This window comes from Dromiciops gliroides, chromosome 2 (assembly GCF_019393635.1).
Source record: "Dromiciops gliroides isolate mDroGli1 chromosome 2, mDroGli1.pri, whole genome shotgun sequence".
NCBI classification, from domain to species: Eukaryota; Metazoa; Chordata; class Mammalia; order Microbiotheria; family Microbiotheriidae; genus Dromiciops; species Dromiciops gliroides.
In genome coordinates, this window is record NC_057862.1 from 329,078,186 (window position 1) to 329,103,498 (window position 25,313).

Consider the following 25,313-nt stretch of genomic DNA (forward strand, 5'->3'; position numbering starts at 1 on the left):
TGACCTCAGGAAGGTCACAACCTCTTTGGGACCCAGTTTTACCATATATAAAATGAGACAGTTGGATAAACTGATTTCTGAGTTCTTCAGCTCCACATTTATGATCTATGACCTCTTTGAGTCTTGTGTTCCTCTAATCTTTAAAAAGGAAGCAATAAATAATATTAATAAATAAGAATTTAAAAAGAAAGCAATACTACTTACACTACCTACCTAAAGGGCTTCTTCTGAGGATCAAAGCACATAATGCATGTAAACTCCTTTGTAAATTATAAAGCCATCTATCTGCCTCTGTTATTATATGTGGTAAGGTTAGGCATCACTCAAAGCCCCTTTGCAAAAGGCTCTCAAAAGACACCCCTCCACCCCTGACTAAATCTCTGGTTCTAGATACTGAATTTTGTTGGTGCTTTGCCCCTATTCCTGAGGTGTCTTTGTTTCCATAGTAACTTATATGTTTCCAAGAACAAAGGGACCCTCAAAAGAGGAAAGTGCTAAAAAGGGTCACAAAACAGAGAAAATGTTTTCAGTAAGGTTGAATGAACTGGAAGAACATGGTTTGTCATTGGTTTTCTCTCAGCCGCCTTCTTCCATTCAACATCTCATGAGAGAGCCATGAGATCAATAGAAAGAGTACTGGCTTTGTAGTCAGAGGAAGTGAAGTAAAATCCTGCCTCTATCATTTACTACCTGTGTGACCTTGGGCTAGTCACTTACCTTCTCTGGGCTTCAGTTTCCCTATCTTTAAAATAGGATTTAAAACGGCATCTGTCATACCTACCTCATAGAGCTATTGTGAGGCTATGTAAATCACTTTGTAAAACTTTATGTCATATATTAGCATTGCTCCCTGGATCTGAGCTACTGGTCAAAGGCTTCCTTGATTTCCAGAACATGCTAGTTGACTCCATGCTATCCCAGGAGGATAATTAAGGTACAAGAAGTTCCTGATATCTCTCTGTTCTGGCCTACTAGGAAGTTGCCTGAAAGCAATAAGCCATTTTATTCTAGATCTACTCCAAAGTCAACATAGGTCAGATCTACATAAAATCAGGGAATTGTTTGTGCACCCCTGGCTGGGTTTGCCAGTATCGACAGCAGCACCCTCCCCCAGCCTCCTACCCCACTTTTTTCATAAGGTAAGAGATCTAGAAATAGAAGAGACCAGAAACCAGTCATCCAAACATCTCGTTTTAAAAACAGGGAAAATGACACCAAAGGAAATTAAAGGAATTATCCACTGTCACCCAAGTAATTATCATGAAATCTGGGATTTGAACCAACATCCTCAGATCCAGTTCTTTCTACTATAATGGCTATTCTGTCAGGGACTTATTATCAGTTACTAACAATTTGAGCTGTTCAAAAATGCAAGTGGCACAGTTGATAGAGGACTGGGCCTGGAGTCAAGAAGACTAATCCCCTTAAGTTTAAATCCAGCCTCAGGCTCCTTCTAGTTGTGTGACCCTGAGCAAGTCATTTAACCTTGTTTGCCTCAGTTTCTTCATCTATAAAATGGACTGGAGAAGGAAATAGCAAACCACTCCAGTATCTTTGCCAGGAAAACCCCAAATGGGATCACAAAGAGTTGTACACAACTGAAATGACTGAACAACAAAAAAAGTGTGATGGAATGCCTTCAGAAGTAGTGATTTCACTACCAGTATTGTAAGCAGTGTGATGTCACAGTAGAAGTTGTTGTTGTTGTTGAGTTGTTTCAGTTTTCATGACCTCATTTGGGGTTTTCTTGGCAAATTTACTGGAGTAATTTGCCATTTCCTTCTCCAATTCTTTTTTCAAGTGAGGAAACTGAAGCAAATGGGGCTAAGTGACTTGCCCAGGCTCACACAACTTAGTAAGTATCTGAAGCCAGATTTTAATTCCAGTCTTCCTATCTTCAGGCCTGGCAATATATCTACTTCCCCATGTACAAGTTATTTAACCTCACCTAAGCAACACTCTAAGATTATATGTGTGTGTGTGTGTGTGTGTATGTATATATGTGTATCTATCTATCTATCTATCTATCTATCTATCTATCTATATATATATATATATATCAGAATAATTGCCATTCTGAATTGTAGAGGGAGTTTCCTCACCAAGAGCTCCTTCTACCAATGAAATCATAGGCCCAGAACATATAAATGTAAAACATTGAATCACATATAGTTAGTTTCATCTATATTGAGCCAACAAATGAGTTTGAGTTTTTCTGGGGGTGGTGAAGGAAAGGTTGGCAGATGAATTGGCCAGTTATTCAGGTGCAGTATAGTCCATGTCTGTGGCTAAGGCCAATGGAGTCATCCATATAAATAGAATTAGTTGGTCATATAGCTCTGGATTATAGTCACTTGCATTGCTAGATATTATGACCAGAGTAACAAAACTGCCAGCAATATTACCTACCCACCTTATTTTCAAAGTACTGGGGGGAAAGGACTTTTTTTACAAGCAAAATTACATAAATGTACACCCCTTATTTGATCACTTAAATTCTGTAGGAAGATGCACTTGCAAGGGATACAAGATGTAATTTGACAAACCCAAAACTATATAATCATCCATGTCAGGAGTTTGGTGTCTACATTCCCCAGCAATCCAAACAGGAAATAGAAGAGTCATCTTGGACTCTTCTCTCTTCCTCAGTTCCTTAGTCCTATGAATCATTCTTCTAAACAATCTCTGTATTAGTCCCTTACTCTCTAGTCTCACTGCCACCAACCTAGTTCATTCCCTTTTGCCTGGATTATTACAACAGCTCTCCTGAATGCCTTCCTGCCTTTTATTGATCCCTGGATTTATATGGCTAGCCCAAATCTTTTTCCTGACCTCTAGTCTCACATCTTCAACTGTCTTAGACTCTTTGAAGTGAACTTCTCATACACTTCTTAAATTCAACATGTCCCAATTGAACTCATCATTTATCCTCCCAAACTCATATCTTTCTAACTTTCTTTTACAGTGGAGGGTGTCACCCTCCTCCCAGGCACCCAGGATTAGAACAAAATAATCATCCTTAATGCCTTACTTTTTCTCACTTCCCCGTATCCAGTGAATTGCTAAGATCTGCTGTCTGAATTGTTTCTCCTCTGATTCTACAACTGCCTAGGTTCCAACCCTCATCATTTCACACACATAGACTATTGCAATAGTTTTCTAGCTGGTGTCCCTGCCTCAAGTCTCTCTCTCCTCCAGTCCATCTTCTACTAGCTGCCAAACAGATTCACTTCCCAGATCAAATAGAAAAACCTCAGCTTGGCTTTTGAGGCCTTTCTAAACATGGTGATTCCTACCAGTCAAGTCTTCTTAGGACTTATACCTTCTCCCCCATGAACCTTACAATTTAGGAACACTAGCTTCATTGCTGTTCCTTGCACAAATCACTCAACTCCCAGCTCCAGACATTTTTATTGGCTCTCACCCATTACTGGAGATCTCTCTTCATATTTGCCATTTAACTTCCCTAGCTTCCTTCAAGTCTCAAGTGATGACTCAGCTTCTGTAAGAAATCTTTCTAAGTTGACCTTAATCCTAGTACCTTCTCTAAGTGGATTATTTCCATATATATGTGTATATGTGTGTATGTGTATACATATACACATGTATATGTACATAAACACATATGATACATAAAGTGTATATATAGAGGGAAATATATATGGAAAGAATATATATGTTTATATGTATTTATATATACACACAGAGAGAGGGAAAGAATAGAGAGAACAAATACATATGTGTGTGTATACATACACATACACACACACACAGAACACAGATGATAGATAGATAGATAGATAGATAGATGGATTTTAATAAAGTTATTTGTATATTGTTTCCCTCATTAGATTATGAGCTCCTTGAGATCAGGGCCTGACTTTTGCCTTTCTTTGCATCCCAGTGCTTAGGACAGCGCCTAGCATACAATAAGCACTTAATACATACTAGTTGACTTCTTGGCCAACCTTCTGAAATCTAGCCTTTGTATAACTACATTCACTTTCTCTTTTGTTAAGCACATCAGCTCCCATGGGCTCAGTGATCATTTATTTCTATGTAGAAAATCTCCAAAGTCTATAACATTCAGATTTTATCTCCCTCCTGAGCTTTAGTTCCACATTAAAACCAAGTGACCCATAGATGTTTCAAACTCAACATTCCAAAATGGAATTTATTATATTTCCCTCAAACTCATTCCTCTGCTTAACTTCCTTCTTTCTATTGAAGAGACGACTATCCTTCAGTATGCCAAGTTCATAGCTTTAGAATCATTCTTAACTGTTCACTCTGCCATCTCCCCATATATGATGGGCTGCCAAATATAGTTCATTCTACTTCTATAATATCTCCCCTTCCCGCAAGATCACAGCAATTTAAAAACTCAAACCTCCTCAGTATCCCCATGCCTCTGGGGCCCCTGCCTCCCTCTTATTGGACAAGATGGAGGGTGGACATTGGAGAACTCTCCCCAGATCTCAAATACCTTCTGCTGCACATTAGTAACTAACTAGGAGAATAAATTGAAGTAGTGCAACAGGTAGAGCACCAGCCCTGGAATCAGGAGGACCTTAGTTTAATCCAACCTCACACACTTACTAGTTGTGTGACCCTGGGAAAGTCACTTAATCCCAATTGCCTCCCCCCCCAAAAAGCAAACAACACCCCCACATATAAAGATGTCCCCCTCTCCCTGACATGTATTCCTTCCAAATTTCCACCTCTCAGAATTATCTTCTCAAGTCTCAAATCATGTGTCATCTATTCCATGAGCCTTTTCTGATCCTCAAACTGAAATTGAACTTTGCTTTCTTACATTTTCTTAGACAACTTTGCGTCTCCTCTGTTTGCTAGGCAGATCTACCTGGTATTATGCTTATTTGTGTGCAAATCTTGTCCCTATGTGATATTGTGAGTTAGAAAGTAAACTCCTTAGCTCAAGGACTATCTCCTTCATGTCATTTTTTGTAGTTGCTTAATAAATGTTGGTTGAACAAACAAACAACATTTGAACATACCTATGTTACTTTATTAAAGTCCTTACTTTATTCAGAATGTATGACCCTGCCAAGTTACTCATAATCAAATTATTGTAAAATCAATAATATTTTAATGCATTTGGGGAACTAACCCTGCCACTATTTGGTTACAATGAAAAAAAATCACTTAATCTCTGCACTGAATTTCAGGACAACTTACTTTGCCACTGATTTGCTGTGTAGTCTTGAGCAAGTTAATTGTACTCGCTAATTTCAGTTTCAAAACTTGTAATATTAGCACAATGATCTTGTGAGAATCAAATGAGATATTATGTATGAAATCACTTTGATAAGTATATGATGCTACTCCAATGTAAGATATTGTTCTATCATATAAATTTGCAAGCATGCTTCTAAAAAATTTGGACTTTGGAGATAAATTAACTTTTCCATTTTATCATTTTCTCTGCTTTAAATTTTCCTTGGTTGTCATTGCTACTATTACAGTTACCACTTTTATCATGATCATTATTGTTATTTTGCCAAGAATGCATAAATGAATTGATCAATTGCATTGATTGCTTATTGTGTGCCTCTCTGTTTATTAATATATACTAAACCCTTTACTAATTGCTCAGAATACAAATATAAAAACAAAGGCAGCCTGCCCTCAAGGAGTTACCAGGATGATGAGTGTGGCCACAGGAGAGCTGTAGATCGACATACTCCTTCTGTCTTAACATTTCTCACAGAGAGGATAGGGAAGACAAATTAGGATTTCAAAGCCTCATTTTTAACCCCAACTGATAGCATAGTTATTGTGCCCTCAGATAGTGCTTTAATATTTTTGATTTACTAGGTTTAACCATTGGCGATAGCAAGAAGACCAAAGGGACTCCCTCAAGTGAGTCCAGATTGTTTCATTAACTCTGGAAAATGTGTCTGGACCTCACAGTGATTCACCTGGTGCAAATGTAGGCACATCTATGCAGCACATCATCCTCATTTAAGATGAGGCCTCAACACAGTGATGAAATCCATCTTGCTCCATCCCCTAGAGACACCACTGGTCCACAAACAATTGCAATTCTGAAGTTGTCAGTGAACTAATCTCCTCTCATCACAGACTTGCTTTACCAATTTTTTTGTTGTTGGAGTTGTTGGGAGAGGGGTTGGGGAATACTTCAGCAATTGCTTGAAACAAGAGAAACTTTAGCGGGGTGGGGGGGAAGCGATTGTTGAAGGGTAGGGGTTTTTTGTGTTTCTGAGAATTGATGTATGAACTATAATTAGAAAAAGCAGGAAAAAAGGTTCATGATGACATTCAATCTTCCATCTGATGGTGCACTGAATAAAATCCTAGAGTAATCATTTCCACTTGCTAATAATTCTTATTTGAAGTTAGGCATATTTAAACCACACACATACACACACACATCACACCACCCCCAATATATATATATGAAGATCATCTTCATTCCTTTTGAATATGTTCTACCTCTAGAAAAGTTGTCTGGACCCATCCCCTCTGTGCCCTCTAATTAAAATTATCTCTCCACTCCCCCACCCCCCACCACTGATTCTATTGCTGGAGAAGCTCCCTCCACAGAGATTGGGTCCAGTTCTGTTTATGCCATTATTGTGGCAAATGTAGACATGTGACACTTTATTCACGTATTAAACTCTAAGTTAGGGAAACTATTCCCTACTGTACAATTCTTCTCCTGAGCTGCTGTTGCTGGGGTGTGTGACAGCTCTTTGGACCAGATGTTAATGGCTATGACAAAGGGGCCTTAGAATGCTGGATGCAGATGAAGCTTTTCTAGGGGAGTGCCAGTTATGTCATATGGTATCAAGGCTTAGTTACAACACCAAGCTGACCTTCTTTCCCTTCTCCTATTCAAAATTACTCCCATATAAACTTTGGTGCTATCATTACTAGAAAGGGTTTACACCATGATCTCAGGGCTGGTCTTTCTCATAACTGGATGAAAGGGCTGCCTTCATTCTTTCAGTTAATAAATATTGCCTACATTGTGCAGAACACTAGACTAGAATCTGGGGGAATCCTAGATTTAGAGATGGAAGTTCCCTTCAAGGTTTTCTAGACCAACCTCCCTACTTTACAATTCAGGAAACTGAAGTCCAAGGAATTTAAATGACTTATCCAAGACCACGCCATGAATAAAAAATAGAACCAAGATTTGAACCTATGTCCTCTAACTCTAAATCTATCATTCTTCACATTGACCTATATTATTATCTAGTGTGTTACTTATTATTCTTATTATCTAGTGTGTTTCTGCATTTGTGTTGTGGTTTCAAGGACACCAGAAATTTCTTCTATCCCCCCCCCAAAAGCTTCCTCATTGTTTGATTATCATAATGCCTAAAAATTACACCATTAGTAATTTATTTCTTTGATTGAGGCAGTGTACATTAGTCAATCAAAAATATCCCTGACATGATAGCAAATAGGTCTTATCAATGATTTACACATTAGTATCATTTAGTTGATACCTAGGAGAGAAATTTCTTGACTTGGAGTCAAAGAAATAGACCATCTTAGAGCTAGAAGGGGAGAATATCTAGCCTAGGAAAGGAAATTGAGGTTTAGGGAGCTAAAGGGATTCCCTACTTTCAACCATGTTGTATGTCCTAGTCTCTAACCAAGGACTTTCTCACTGAAAGAGGCTGGCTTTTTTATCCAACCACTCTGGTAATGTAAATGATGCCTCTTCTTGTATGTGTAAAGTGCTTAATAAATCTTTTAAAAAAGAGCTTTACAAATATTAGCTAAAGGTTCTGGGTGCCTAGGGGAAGGATGTGCCATTGAAGGAAAAGAGAAAGAGGTTGGAAAACATTGGTCACACTGCCTCCTGTACCATTTTGCCAGGGTTTCCCCCTCCTCAGGATGGGAGTTCTGGCTTGGGTCTAGCAAGGAGATTAATTGGGTGCTGATTTTGAAGTGGAAGTGGCAAACTAAAAGTATGTAATAGAGATAGAAGTAAACTGGAAATATGCTTAGTCAGCATATTGATTTCCACTATAATAACACACACACATATAAAGTTACATGTACATATTGATGTATGTATCTACACACATGTATATACATGCACGCATATGCATGTGTGTATGCACATATGTGTTCACACACATGTACGTGTGCATGTTTCTCATTGTAGTATCATGGGAAGAGCATGGATTTCAAATCTGAAGACTTTGAGATCAGCACCTGATATTTGTGGGATCCAGGTCAAATTATTTCAAGTTATAATACTTTTGAATCACAAATTGTCCCTGGGGTTAAGAAAATTCATTTTACAGATGAATCAATTGAGATCCAGAAAGGAATGACTTACCCAAAGTCGTGGCCAAGATGGTATTTGAATCCAAGTCTTTGGAATTTAAATCTAATATGCTTTCAACCATACCGTATTGCCTCTCACTTTAATAAGTAGGTGCAAACATCAGTTGTATCTTCACATTTGACTTTTAAGTATCCCTACTACTGGTGTGTAGGATTGGTGAAGGGATGAGTGGTAACCCAGATAGCAGATAGAAAGATGCTTTTTAGGGAAGCTGAAAGAAGACAATGCAAAAACCATACAACTCCGCCCCCCCCCCCCAGACCTACTAACAGCCAACCAAAGAACTCCTCAAAGTACCACATTTAAGTTCAAAAGGACCTTAGGAATCATCAGCTTAGTCTCATTCTTTTATAAAGGAAGAAACAGATCCTGGAGAGGGGAAAAGACTTGAACCATGTCACAGAGAAAAATGTATTCCACTCTTACAGTAATAGCTTCAAAACTGAGTTAAAGTAAAATACAACCCAACTCTCATTAGTCTCACAGACTACTGATGCTGCACAGGGCCTCAGAGATGACCTTGCCAAAAATGTTAGTATCAGAGCAGAGACTAGAACCTGGATTTTCTGATTCCTTGCCCAGTGGTTCTTATAATTGTTTTAGCTACCCTTTAAATCTTGTTTAAGTTTTCTGCTCTTGGGCAACTGACTACCCTGAGGCAAAACCCTTATTTTCTCATCCTAGTTATGGCTCTGGATTTGCTTAATTCCTTAGGGCATATATCTATATATTTAGATATTAACTTACATGTATTTCATATGTACATATGTATTTGCTGACCATACAAGATATTGTGAGGGTCAAATTAGATACTACAGGTCAAAGTGTCTAATTAACTAGAAAACACAATAAAATGTCAAGCTATGTTGATATAGCAAAGAACATTGAACTGGCAGTTCTGACATGGGCTCAGTACTACTCCTCATCCACAGCATGACCTTGGAACAATGTAGTGAAAAAAATGTTGAATTTGGAGTCAGAGCATCAAAATTCTAATCCCATTTATAATGATTATTAATAATAAATAATGATAATAAGCATTTACTATGTACCTAGCACTGTGCTGGATGGTTCATAAATGTCTTTTTTGATCCTCACAAAAATTATGGGAAGTAAGTACTATAATTATCACCATTTTACAGATGAGGAAACTGAGGGAGACCGAGGTTAAGTGACTTGCTCAAAGTCACAAACCTAGTAAGTATCTGAGGTCACACTTGAATCCATGTCTTTCTTACTCTAGGTCTAGGACTTTATTCACTGTACTACCTAGAAGCCTTCTGCTTCACAAAAGATCCTTTTATTTCTTGTGTGGTCTTAGACAAGTCACTTCCCTTCTCTGTAAAATTAGGAGTTTGGATCAGATGATCTCTAAAGCATCTTCAAACTTTATAGCAAACAGAGTCCTATAGTCCTGTGATTCTAAGTCACACAACCTCACTGAAGCTCAATTTTGCCTCTGGAGAATCAGAATAATAGCACTTGCCATGTGCACCTCACACGGTTGAACTGAGGATTAAATGAGATAGCATATATGAAAATATTTTGAAAACACTGAGTCTTAACGTGAAGATGCACTTACTGATCTTCTAGGCATAGCAGCACATGGTAGCCACAACTTCTCTGTGTCCCCACTTCTAACTTCCCTCTTCCCATAGCCAGACATCTATGTGTCCTGTGCTCACCCCTAAGAGGGGGAGAAAAACACTAGGACTCTCTATCCTTGAAATCCCATGGGAAATATAGTCCAGGAGGGAGAGAAAGCAAGCAAGTCCTCCAGGTGAAGGTGGATTCTGTAAGAATGATTAAAGAACTAGAGACCACATATTAATTTTTATTAACAACAACAATAATGCTTCTTATTTCCATTGATGACATATTAGGAGTGATGACAATAATAACAAGTTTATACCTGTTTTTTTAATTGCATGAGAGAAAATGGAGTCAGAGGACCTGGGTTCTAATATTTCCTTTGACACCTGTGTGACCTTGAACATCATTTAACTGCTCAGGGCCTCAGATGCCTCATCTGTGAAATGAGAAGGTTGTATTAAATGACCTCTGATGGCCCTTCCAGATCCAAAGCCAAGAAACTATGATCCTATTAAAATCATTCCCATAATAAATCAGATTATATATAGAAATATATACATAAATTCATAACCTATGTATGTACACGTACATGTATATATGTGTGTACACATACATGCATGTGTGTATGTATATATATATATATATATATATATATATATATATATATATATATATACATACTTTTTTCATTCATGCAAAAATCCCATAAACTTCAGGGTCCAATGGGCCATGGACTGGATTGTGTTCAATGATGAATAAGAAGTAGTAAGCTATTCCATCCTTTTCTTTCCTGATACAGTTCAATATAGAAGAGCAGCAACAATGTGTAAAATGAAGAGCTGGAAATTACAAGGTATCCCAAACTTCTGGAAATCTGCCTAAGCATGCTGTGGTTTTTCCTTGTAGGAATAGGGACATGGAACACTTCACAATGAGAATGTCATGATCAGAAGCCTGCTGGCTTTTTTTCCCCCTTTAAACAAGCGCTATTGTTATCTAGTCTAAGTTACATGACAAGATGTAAACTGCTTTTCTGCATACTGGTTCACTGCTCCCACCGGCAGGTCTCACTGATGACACGTCTCATCTCATCTCATCTCATCTCATCTGGTATGACCACACATGGAGGTGACCTGGTGTAAATCAAGCCTCATCTTGAGCCTTGGCAGAGTGAGAATTCTTCTCTGTAATGTGGGCTGCAGCAGTGGGAGGCAGAGGAGTAGACAAAATGATTTGGGTGAAAGGGATCATAGAATGCAAAGCTAGGGAGGGTATTGATGAAATGCCAAGGCAGCAGCTTTCCAGGGAGGCCTGAACATCTTGGGTGGCTGATGTCACTTAGTTCCTGGCCTTGAGCCTTGCAGTATACATGCTGACATCCCAGAGGAGTAACACAGAAAAAGTCTCATTGCAAAAGGAACTCTTACTCTCCTCAGTGGACAAAAGGTCTGCCCTGGACAATTTGCTCCTGCTTTCCTTCTTGTTCCTAGCTGTTCTTTGACTTATAACAGCCTAACATCTTTTTCTGCTGGGAAGTGGAATTTCAGCCTAACTTGATGAGGAATGGAGTGGAGTGAAGGTTAGTATCTCCTTCCTCCATGAATATGACAGGGTTTCACACAATTTGGTTCAGGATTGGATTTCATTAAAAAGCTGCTTTTTAGATAACTTGAGAGGCATTCTGAATTGCACAGTATAAAGGGCACTGGATTTAGACCCAGAGAATCTAAATTACTAGCTATGAGGCTTTAGGCAAATCTCTCAAATATTATTTTGCTTCACGTAGAAATGAATGAAATGAAATGAATGGAAATGAATGAAATGAATGCCAACAAATGAAAAAGCATTTATTAAATTCCTACTATGTGCTAGACACTGGACTAAGTTCTGGGATTGCAAATACAAAAATTATAAAGCCTCTGCTGTCAAGTAGATTACATTCTCTTTTTTAAATGTATATTTGATTTATTTCATTAAATATTTCTCAATTACATGCAAAAAATAAATAATTTTCTTTTAAAAATTTGAGTTACAACTCCTCCTGCCCCTCCTCCACTCATTGAAAAGGCAATCAATATTATATGAATTATACTCATAAAATAATGTAAAACACATTTCCATCTCAGCCATATTAACTTACATTCTAATAGAGAGAAACAACACATATGGGGGAATGGAAGCCAAGAGGAAAGTTTTGGTTTGGGGAATCACAGGGTTAGTTATTTGGTCCATAAGACAGTCAACTGATGCACTATTTCCAAAAACAATAAGAATTTGATTACTTTGCCTACAGAAAAAGATTTGATTATTGTGTCCAAAACTGAGAAGGGTAAAGGTTATTGGGTTCAAAGTGGATTGGGGTTGGTGGCACATGTTTTGTGTTAGAGTGAATGGAAATATGGCCAGGGTGGATGGATGAATGAAATACTCCAACCAGTCTATCGTTGACTCGATATGGTAGCCTAGGTCCAATATACACTTATTCACTCACTAATCAAGGTAGCTTAGACCAAGTACAAGCATTCCAAGGCTTAGTAGATTAACTTCAGTAGGAGATAGCAATATTTTCAATACCCCTTCACAAGATAAACTATGAAATTAGTTCATAACATATCAGAGTTCAAACTGCTCATGGGAGAAGTGTGCCTTTCAAAGATCATGCCACAACTGATATTGGCTACCCAGAATCAACCAAACCAGAAAACCACCTTATCATCTACATTAAGAGCGCAAATTAAAAGCATGGAAAGGAAATCAGTACAATTCAATCCAATTCAAAAGGCATGTATTAAATGCCTTTGATACTCAGATTGGAAGACAGAGTCCCCACTCTCTAGGTGTCCTATATTCTTCTGAATATAGTGAAAATGTAGTCATTGTGGTAGGAACATTGCTGAACTCCAGGAGGATCCTTACAAAAACAAAACTGTTTATCCTAAAAGTCATATCTTCCCTGTCCCTGCCCCCAGCCTTTTGTTTCTTCTTCAAAGTTTACCTGTAGAACAAGGCAGTCTGTGAGGCTGTTCAGTGAACATTCCTCTTCCTGGTCACCACTTGCATTTATGCAACAAGGAAGGTAAGAGCATCTGATTGACTGACAGGCTTATTTATCTTTATGTCAAGGCACTATTGGCACAATTAGATAATGGTAAATGTCCATTATCTAATTAATGAGAACAGCGAATGGCAGAGGGATTGTTAGAAACTTACCCATCTGTAAATGGGAGTAGTTAGTAGTATCCAATAGCATGATAATGCCTAATGATTTTGAAAGAGACAGACTTGTTGCTTAGTTGTTTTAGTTATAGCTGACTCCTTGTGACCCCATTTGGGGTTTTCTTGGCAAAGATACTAGAATGTTTTGCCATTTCTTTCTCTAGCTCATTTTATAGCTGAGGGAAACTGAGACTAACAGGGTTAAGGGACTTGCCCAGAGTCACACAGTTAATAAGTGTCTTAGGTCAGAGAGATAGATGAGTCTTCTTGACTCCAGGCCTGTCACTCTACTGCACCAAGTAGCAGCCCTAGAAATAGATAAACACACACATATATATATAATATCACATATTATATATATATATATTTATATATGCACACATATGTAGATTATGTGTAAATGTATGTGTGTATACACACATATAAGGAGGGGGGTGCATAGTAGATAGACAACTATACTTGAAACAAGGAACACTTAGTTTGAAATCTTGCCTCTGACCTTGGGTGAATCAATCAGTGTTGTAAGCACATCTCTAAGAAAATAAAGTTGCAGGGATGTTGAAGGGATTGTGAGAAGATAGGCACACTCGTACATTGTTGGTAGAACTGCGGAATGGTACAACCATTTTAGAAAGAAATTTGGAATTCTGCAAATAAAGTGACTAGAATGATCATATTTGACCCAAAGATCCCATTACTTGTTTTATACCATTAATAGGAGGAAATTCCCCATGCATATGTATCTCAGAGATATTGCAGATTCAGTTGTAGACTGCTATAAGAGCAAATATTGCAATAAAGTGAGCCACACAAATTTGGGGGGATTTCACAGTGCATATAAAAGTCATATTTATACTATACTGTAGCATATTAAGTATAGAATACTCCCATGACTAAAAACAATGTACATACCTTAATTAAAAATACTTTATTGCTAAAAATGATAACCACCCTCTAAGCCTTCAGTGAGTCAAAATCTTTTTGCTGGTGGAGGGTCTTGCATGGATGTTGATGGCTCCTGGCTGGTCAGGGTGGTGGTTGCTGAAGGTTGAATTGCTGTCGAAATTCCTTAAAATAAGACAACAATGAAGTTTTCCACATCTGACTCTTCCTTTCCATTAAGCACTTAGAGGACATTGAAGGGTTATTATTGTTGTGTCTCAGGGATTAGGAAGGTCTGAAGAGAAAAAGAAAGATGGAAGGACCGTTGGTCAGTGAAGCAGTCAGAACACAGACAACATTTATTAAGTTCGCTGTCTTACATAGGTACTGTTCATGTCACCTCAAAACAATTACAGTAGTAGCATCCAAGATCACAGATTACATATGACCATAACAGATAAAATAATAATGAAAAAGTTTGAAATATTGCAAGAATTACCAAGCTACGACACAGAGACATGATATAAACACATGCTGTTGGAAAAATGGTGTTGATAGAATTTCTTGCTGCAGCATAGCCACAAACCTTCCATTTGGAAAAAATGCAATGTCGTGAAGTATGATAAAATGAAGTACAATAAAACAAGGTATTTTTGTACACCAAAACATTTCAAGTAGCACTTTTTTGTGGTAGCAAAGAATTGGGAACAAAGTAGATGTCCATTGATTGGAGAATAGTTAAACAAATTGTTATACATGAATGGAATGGAATATTACTGTGCTGCAAGAAATGATGAATGTGATGAATATAGAGAAGCAAAGAAAGCTTTACACAATCTGATAGAGTGAAGTGGAATCACGATAACAATACACCCAATGACTACAATGCTGTAAATGGGGGAAAAAGCAATCAAAAGTAAATATTGCAAAATTACAAATATCAAGAATGGCCCCAAAGAAGAGAAATGAGAAGATTCCTTCTACCCCACTTCTTTTCAGAGGTAAGAGGCTGATGGATGTGGAACATAACATATTCTTTCAGACATTTTCCAACATTTTGATTAATTTTGTTGAGTCCACCCCCTTCTTTCTAGTTTTCTGTTTTTAAAAAGTCTTATGAAATTACTCTCTGAAATGGGAGAGGAAAGGGAGGAATAGTGGAAGAAAAACTGGTGATGTAAAAATAAAAAGATAGCAATAAAACGCATTTTAAAAAATGAAGTCGCAGGAAGTTACCAACCTGGTTCTGTAGAGACAGGTCCTGACTTGGGAATTTCTTATACCAATGAAATCCCAGCTCCCGTCCCCATATACACATGGATATATTGTTCAACAAAAATATATTTTGCTCCTCTTCTCTGCCAGGCATTGGGTTAAGGTCTGGGGATACAGAGACAAAAGAGACAAATCCTTCTAAGTACCAGATTGGAAAATCAGGAAATGCCTTGTGTGGAGCAGGTGGTGTTTAGCCCGAGTTTTTTTTTTTTTGCAGGGCAATGAGGGTTAAATGATTTTCCCAAGGTCACACAGCTAGTAAGTGTCAAGTGTCTGAGGCTGGATTTGAACTCAGATCCTCCTGAATTCAGGACCAATGCTCTATCCACTTCACCACCTAGCTGCCCCCTAGACTGAGTCTTAAAGGAGCCTAAGGTTTCTAAGAGGCAAAGGTAGGGAGGAAGTATATTCTAGGCATAGGGTCAGCCTGTACAAAGACCCAGAGAAATGAAAAGAGAAATGAAAGGAGTGCTGTATTCAAGGATTGATTTGGCTAGACCATAGGGAATTTGAAGGGAAATAATGTTGCTGTTGTTCATCCTTCATTCTCAAAGAGGACCAATGACATCAGGATGATGTCTTGACTTGCAAGTGAATTGGATTTAAGCAAGGCAGAGCTGTGCAGTCATCAGTCTCACTTTATCCTCCAAAGTCATCAGAATCCAGTGTCAAGAAATTGGTCAGGAGGAGTGGTGAAGGCCCTGGATGGGGAATGGGACACCCTTTTGAATTTGAAGGGGAATAATGTGCAATAAGGCTGAGGAGACATGTTGGGACCTTGTGGCAAAAAGGATTAAATGCCAAAGAGAGGATTTTGGACTTGATTTAGAGGTCAAAGGAAGCCACTAGGATGAATCCAAGGAAAGGGAAGACCTGAAAGACCTGAACCTAAGGAAATTTTTTTTTTCCTGGTGAGGCAATTGGGGTTAAGTGACTTGCCCAAGGTCACACAGCTAGTAAGTGTCAAGGGTCTGAGGGCGGATTTGAAGTCAGGTCCTCCTGAATCCAGGGCTGGTGCTCTAGCCACTGCACCTCCTCGCTGCCCCTGAACCTAAGGAAATTCATCCTGATAGTTTGTTGGAAATAGATTATAATTGGTTAAGACTTGAGGTCATGGGAGAATTCAGAAGCTTTAATAATAGGTCTGCCAAGCAGTGATAAGGGCCTGAACTATGGTGGTGGGAAAGAGATAGATTCAAGAGAAATGGAGAGACACATGACAAGATTTAGCAGGTGACTGCATATGGTGGTGAATAAGATGGACTAGTTGAAGATGACAATGAGGTTGAGAGCCTTTGACTGGAAAGATAGTGGTGCCTTTCATAGACAACAGGAAGTTTAGAAGAGGGTAAGTTTTTTGGGGGAAAGATCATGAGTTCTGCCTTGGACATGTTGAGTTTTAGTTATATGCAGGACAAATGCCCAACAGGTATTAGGTATGCAGGACTGAAACTCATTAGACAGACTATCATTGGAAATATAGATTACAGGATCATATATTTAGGGCTGGAAAGGACCTTGCTGGTCAAACCTCTCATTTTATAGATGAGAAAATGGAGACAGGGAGATATTAACTGATTTTCCCAGGGTCACACAGCTAATAAACATCTAAGCATAGGTGACTTCCAGCCTTAAAGTTGAGTCCTGTCAATTACTCCATGATGCCTCTATAGGAGTGTCACCTGCAAAGAGATGAAAATTAGTCACCTGAATTGAGATGAACTCAATAAGCCTTTTTATGAGTATATTCTGGACCACTTATTTCATCAGTATGTGGAATTTCTGGTCAGGAAACTTCCAGCAGCCAGTCTATAACATGTATTCTTAGAGAATTAGCTGGAGGCACAGAGGTAAAGTGACTAGACCATAGTAACATGGCCAATATGTATCAGCCACAGGCCTCAAATCCCAGTCTTCCTTACCCCAAAGCTACCCCATTATCACTCCACCACACTACAAATAGGATAAGCACTTGGTATTACCTTTTCTTGTCTTTTTACCAATTGAAGAAACTAAAGCCAAGGAAAAGAAGTAACTAGTTTAGTTACACAGCCTCATAGTCATAAAAACTCCAAGCCTAGTACAGTATCACTTGCACATGGTTATCTCTCTAGGAGTATATGGTTGAGATTCTTGAGATTTCATATTCCCCCCTCACTCTTTTCTGATCATCATTTGACTTTTAAAATAATACATTGAATCCAAAACATATGGATTAAATTTCCCTTGAAATACAAACATGGATTTGGAAATTAAGGAAAATTATGTTGGGTAAAAATGAAAACATTTTGCAAATCATTTGGGATGTTCCCTTTTCTGAGCCACAGCTGAGATCCAACACCCTCATCCTAAAAATTATCCTTCTATATCTCTCATTAGAATTTCTGCTCAATTCATCACAGTTAACCTATGACTTGGCACATCCAATCATTTTTTTTCTTTAAAAGATTATTTGAAAGGCTCTGTCATCTTCCTTCTCATCTTCTCTTTTTACTTAATCTCTCATGGTGACCTCTTCAACTCACCTAGATTCAAGCTCCCAAATCTGTATGTCCACCCCTCACCTTCAGAGCTCCAGGCCTGCTTCTCCATTTCCAGTATTGTATCTCCATCTGGATATCCTATAGGCTTCCCATACTCAGAATTTACACTTTCCCAAAAAATACCTCCCTTTGCTTCATTTTTTCCATTTCTGCTGAGGCCACCACCATTCTTCCAATTATCTGAGTTCATAACCTAAAAGTGACCCCTCTTCTCCATATTCATTCATTTGCCAAGTGTCAATTTCACTTGCCCAACAACCTGCACATATGCCCCATTCTGTGCACTCACACTACAACTCGCCGAGGTCAGGCTGCACTGATTTTCACCTAAGCTGGTACAATAATCTCTCAACTGACCTCTTGGCATCCAGTTTTTCCCTCTAAAATCCATCCTTCACACAGCTGACATAATGATATTCCTAAAGCACAAGTCTGCCCGTGTCACTCTTCTGTTAAAGAAGTTCCCATAGCTCCACAATTATCTTTAGCATAAGGTACAAATTCCTCTGTTTGATATTTAAAGCATTTCACATTTCTCCTCTAGACAATCTTCCCAGCCTGGTCACATTTCTCCTTCTCATACACTCAGAACACTTAGCCACACTGGTCTACTTAGGATGTTCTTCCTAGATGACACTTACATCTACCTTTTCACAGACTCACTCTCTGCCTGGATTGTTTTCCCTCTTCATATCCACCTCTTGATATTCTTTGATCACACTTCTTTCAAGAATTCCTTTCATGATTCTTTCAGTTATCAGTAAGATTTTTAATATATTCTGCATTTATTTATCTGTGAACTTGCTGTATGCCCTTGGTAGAATATAAGTCTACATAATCTTATTGAGGGGCACGATCCCTGTAGAAAAGCGACCCACCTAGCATGCCACAATCAACACCATCAACTCACCTATGGCCATTGAACAAGTAGTTACAACACACTACACTTAGCTTTGGTAAAATCAAGAATAGACAGGATGGAGGGAAGGGCTGAGAGAGGGACAAGGGAAATCATCTTGAGAAAGATAATTCCAAAGAGATGAACTCTGAACATTTAATACAATTATCTTTTCCAGTATTGGAGCCTTGCCATCATTCTAGGCTCACCTCAAAGTCCTGTCTTCTCCATAAACCCTTCCCTGACCATTTCTCTGAACTCTTATAGCATTTACTGCCTGTTACATTATTCAATGCTTGTCCCATTGCTGTCTCACACCATTCCTTATCTAACTTAACTACTAAGTTTTGTTACCACAAAGACCATGTCTTATATTTCTTTATATTCTGCATAGCCCTTCGGCCCAGGCTGCACAAATCATTATATGTCAGTGGATTGATGATCTCATTGATGTAGGCACTCCCATTGTGTAGATTACAACTCATCTAAGTTCTCTTAGTTTATGTTGGCACAATTAAAAATCCTCTAAAATGAAATGACCACAGAATTCCTTTCAATAATTCTTGGTGCCAATCCAGGAATGTTCATAACTTATTGATTGATTTATTGAATTAAATAAGTAGATATAGAAAGATGAACCTTCAAAAGACTAAATGAGGGTGTTGTATTAGATGTCTGTGTGTCTAGGCTATATTTAAATTGTCTATCACTAAAATTATATAGTTAAATAATATAATTCATTAAATTCTTCAAATGAGTAAAACAATTTTCATTAAATCTTTTTGCATTAATTTCTTTTAGCACAAAATTAATTTCATTATGTTTAATTATATTGTGAAACTATAAAGATAAATACAAAATGTTGTGCTTTGTGTATATGATAATAAAGTTAAAATTATAGACATTGATGATCATCAGTATTATTCTTTCTCAGACTAACTTTTCTCTCCAAGGAGTTAAAGATGTGACTGGAAGCAGTACAGAGAACGCAGATAATATCTGATTTTTTCCCTTTACCTTCATTATCAAATTGTTTTCTTTTGATGGCAATTTAAAAAATAATTAAATAAAAATTTTTCGCACTTGATTTGGCACTAGACTTTTTGAAGACATTCAATGGGCATCTAATTTTAGAGGAGTTTCATTTGAAAAGAATAAATTTGTTCATTTTCCAATTCATAGTATTCTTAAATAAAATATATAAAATATGAAGAACCTTAAAAGTTCATTTGATAGATGAGTAAACTAAGTCCTAGAGAGTTTAAATGACTTTCCTGGAATTCAGGTCTTGTGACTCCAAAATAATATCCTAGATGGCTAAGAAAGCTTTGCTAGATTCTTAATTTTGTTCATCAAAACATTTCTATAAATGACACACCTCTTTTGATTCAGGCCAAACAATAAAAAAACCAAACTTTAAAATAACTAGCATCACATCCTGAGATAGTCAAAGTCGTCTATCAAATTGTTTTTTCTGCATTGTCAGGCATGGGCAAATCTGAAATATATTACTTGGTTTTTGTGAGCAAAGGCTAGGGATTCACTCTGTATTTTCCTGTTCTTTAAAAATCACTCTTATTTTCCATTAGCATTTTATCCTGATCAAAAGAATGCACTAAATTATGTCATTAAACATAATTATAATAATTAAAACGAAAACTAGATTTCACTTTTAAAACATCTCTTCTGATGGTTGGAAACTGCAAACAGACAAGAGGAAGGGTGGTGTCTGGTGAACAGACATTAAAAGTGAACAGGCTTTAGAAGCAACCATTCCTAGACAGGTATGTGTGTGTGGTCATCGCAACATTCCACCTAAGATATAAATTGAGTTAAGTACATCTACTCCATCAAATAAGGGTGTAATTTACATTGTGTATCCAGTCAAATGTTGTTGGTATTTAAATTTCATAGGTGTTAAGAAGTAAAGATGTTGATAGAAGTTTTTCAAGCTGGTAAAATATTGCCTTGAATCAGTGTTAATTCACAGATAAGTGCTTGGAAAAACACTAATCCAGAGTGTTCCTAGCTCATGATTTTGTTTAATCCCACCTCTCTCATATCCTGTCTTATGAAGACCTAAAACTAAATAGAGAACTTTTTCTTTTACTAAGAGCAATGAGGCGTGATTAAGTTGCAAGGTTTTGCAAAATAAGGTCTGTTTTTCCTTTCCACCAAAAATATTGGGAATGAACGCAATTTTAAATAATTGGATTTTAAATGTGACGAAAAGAGAGTCCTTTTCACTGGAACAAAATGACCAGTAACACTGAAGCCTTTTTCCTTATCGGGCAGATTTCCAAGCATGATGAAATCCAAGAACTGTGCCTTAGGCTACAGCAAGTTCAGCATGAGGAGAGGTTTAACAGAGATGTAGGAATTGGAGAAAATGATATGATATGGAAGATTTAAAAAAGACTTTATTTAATCAAATTGATTGTTAATTCTACTAAAACTAACTAAATCCCTACAAAATGGAATTGATAAGTGCTCCAAAAAGTTGACCAGTCATTCACACAGGAAAAACTAAGTGGATGAAGAATGCCCATTGTCCAGACTATGGGTTGAAGTTGGATAGATAGCCTATAGAGCTAGTCCATCAATATATATGTCTTGGACAAGCATTGTGAATGGACAGTGAACAGGAAACAAATAAATAGGAGAAGAGAAGGTTGGATTGCATTTGAGAGATTATGACCTCCCTGATACTACAGCTCAACTTTTCAACATTAATCTTCCTACACTCAATTGTCAATTTGATCTTTCTAAAATATAGGTCTAACATTATCACCCCTCTCCCCCATTCAGTAATCTCCAGTAGCTCCCTATTATTCCTAGGATCAAAGATGAAATCCTCAGTTTGACCTTTAAAGACCTTTTTTTAACCTAGTCCCTACCTATGTTTCCAATCTTTTTCTATCTTATGTAAAGAATTAATTGTTATTTGAGGTTTTTATGCCTTGGCGAGCACTGGCCTGGGGCTCCACAAACCGCACGGTGCTCCACCCACTGGCTGTAGCCATTGCCAGGGCTCTGGCACCTCATGTCATCACCACTCGCTGATGCCTACATGGGCCTGGCAAAATTATAATGATTGGAAGCCTAGTGAGGGCAGTCATGTGACTGTCAGAGCTGCCATCCCATTGGCTGGGACTATGTGGGGTGTTTCTAGGTTTGGGGGAGGAGAATTGGGCATTCTAGGTGGAAGATGGAGAGCGACAGGTGTTCTGCTGCGTATTTTCCCCTGATTCCTGGGTGGTGGTATTTTTCAGGTATTATAATTTCCCTTTCCCCATTTTTATTTCCTTTCCCTTGATCCTACTGATCCTGTTTGTGGGTTTTTTTTTAAGTTAGTTCTTGTTAAAATAAATCTTGTTCTGTTTTGAGGGAGGCTGTCGGTTTCCTTCCTTGCCCCAATATTGCGGCGAGCCGCTTAGCTTGCACTTGACTAGATTTCAACTCATCTTTCTGACCCAAGGCTATATACCTATATACCACCAAGTGACTGATCCTACTGTATTTTGAAATTAGCAAATCAAAGTTCCTGTTAAATTTTTGAGCTAATTGGTTAGAACAAGTGCCTAACATATAGTGCTTAATAAAGGCTGTATCTGTCTGTCTATCACCTGATACATGGCAGGCACTGTGTTAGGAAATAGTGATACGAGAGCTTACATTCAAATCTCCAGCTTGATGGCAGAGGAATGATTTTTTTTTTTGCCATAACAAATATCTAAGACCATCTGTCAAGTTATCTTCTCGTTTGGTTGTTTAGTCATGTCATACTCTTCGTGACCCTGTGGACCATATTTTCTTGGTAAAGATACTGGAGTGGTTTGCCATTTCCTTCTTCAATGGATTAAGGCAAGCAGAGGTTAAGTGACTTGTCCAGGGTCACACAACTAGTAAGTGTCTCAGGCTGGATTACAACTCAGATCTTCCTGACTCCAGGCCCAGTGCTGTATCTGCTGGACCACCTAAGATGCTTCTTCAAATTATAGAGTGATTGTAATTTGTGTGTGGGGGGGACTGCCCTCACAAGAAAATCTCTGACCTTTGAAAACTTAAAGTAAATGTGCATGTGTTATTTAATTCATTCTACAATAATTTATTGAAGACCTAAACCTTTTAACTAACATTAAAACTGATGGGATGATAGAGCTCATTTTGTCCAGTGCCTTCTCCCTCCACCCCTTTCTTTCTTTCTTTCTTTCTTTCTTTCTTTCTTTCTTTCTTTCTTTCTTTCTTTCTTTCTCTTTCTTTCTTTCTTTTTTGTGGGGCAATAAGAGTTAAGTGACTTGCCCAGGGTCACAGAGCTAATAACTGTAAAGTGTCTGAAGCTGGATTTGAACTCAGGTCCTCCTGAATCCAGGGCCAATGCTTTAACCACTGTGTCACCTAGCTGCAACCTCCTCTTCCTTTCTTCAGATGAGGCCCAGAGAGTTTAAATCATTTGTGCAGCATCACCTTATTGACAGGTGGTCAAGCCAGAACTGGAATTGAAATTCTTCGAATCACAGTCATTTCACTATACCATGCTCTCCACTTCCTATCTCCATCTACTTCTTTATATATCCAAATTATTTTCTGATTATAGGTTGCTAATTTTTTTCTCAAGCATCAGCATTCATAGAGTTGTAAAAATGTAGGACTAGAAGGAAGCATAATGACTATCTAGGTTAATTACCTTATTTTGACTAGGAGAAAACTGAAGTCCCAGAGAAATTTTAAGTGAAGAAAAATGGCATGGAGGCCAAAGGGGGAGGAGTATGTCAAGAAGGAGAGGGGTGATCCAACTCCACGTATCACAACATGACACAACTAAAATGTCAACCCCTCTAAGTTAACAAGTATTTATTTAGTTTTATTTCTTAATATTTTTCCCAATTACATTTAAAGATAGTTTTAACATTCATTTAAAAAAAAAGTTGAGTTCCCAAATTTCTCCCTCCCTTCCTCACCTCCCCCTTCTCAGAGAAACAATTTGATATGTTACACAAGTGCAATTATGCAAAGCATATTTCCAAATTATTCATGTTGTAAAAGAAAATACACACCAAATTAGGGAAAAAACCACAAAAAATAAAGAAAGTAAAAAAGAGTATTGCTTCAATCTGCATTCAGACAATATCAGTTATTTCTCTGAAGGTAGATAGCATTTTTCATTTTGAGTCCTTTGGAATTGTCTTAGATCATTGTATTGCTGAGAAGAGCTAAGTCCATCATAATTGATCACCATATAATATTGCTGTTACTGTGTACAATGTTATCCTGGTTCTACTCACTTTACTCTGCTTCAATTCATGTAAGTCTTTTCAGGTTTTTCTTAAACCAGCCAAGTATTTATTAATGGTTTACTCTGTTCCAGATACATAGTAAATACTGAGAATGCAAATAAAAGCAAAGGAAAGAAAACTCCTCTTTGAGGAACTTACATTCTGTAACCTGAGTCCCAAAGCCTATTGATATGGGGCTCTCTTCACAATGACTGTGTGAGTGACAGGACAATGTTGGTAAGACTGGGAGTCTCTTCAACCTCTTTGAATCACTTGAGTCTCTTTAGGCTCTTAGACTCTTTGAAGGAAGATGGATATCGTCAACCCCACTCTACATTGTTGAAAGAAAAGACTGGGAAGAAACCAAAATAAGAGGAGCTGGTAATCTCCATATCATGTCCATATCCCCAACTTGTTGTACTAGAGACCTCAGGGAAATATCTTCTTGGGTGATATCTGAGATTCTTTCTTGGTTAAGCTGAGGTATCTTGATCCCAAGGGAAGAGTTCTTTCACTCTACATTGTCTGATGTATCTTCTCTTATGTATATGTTTTTCTGATTTTTTCTTGCTATTGACTTGGATTAATAGGTTTCTCCACTTTAAAAAAAAAGAAAAAGGAGGAGAAGGGGATGGTCTAAAGTGTCAGTACTGAAAGGGCAAGATGATTGAAAACTGAGAAGAGCCTTGTTAGATTTGGCAATTAGGAGATGAAGGTTCCTGTTAGACTTCTGAGCTAGTTGCTTAGAACAAGGAAAGGATTAACATGGACAGGAGCAAATCAAGGCTTGCATGAAAGCCCACTGATATGACAAGTTTTGTGTCATGGAAAGTGTTAGAATGTGAACATATGTCAGCTCAAGACTGGTCATTGATTACTTAAGAGTCTAGTCTTGGCTGGGAACCCCTCTTCCACACAGTATGTCATTCTATGTTCACAGGAATGGAGTGTACAATCCCACAAGTAAATTAAAAGCAGACAGTACAGATGTTCAGGGAAGAAATGGAGACTCACATCTTTTGTGAATCAGCTAATCATTGTGCCAAAACTTGAAATCAGCTTTTCCTGTAGAGACCTCAATTGCACCACACCTATATAAGCCACAGTGAATGAGGTAGAATTAAAATGTTACCAGATATTTCCTTCACCCTGCCATGTGGAGAGGGAGGAAAAACATAATGAAGCCCAGAATTCCAAGTATCCAACAACACAAGTTTAGTATTACCCATGCAGTATTTTTACAAGGAGGGCAGGGGTTCAAAGGCTAGGGGCGCATC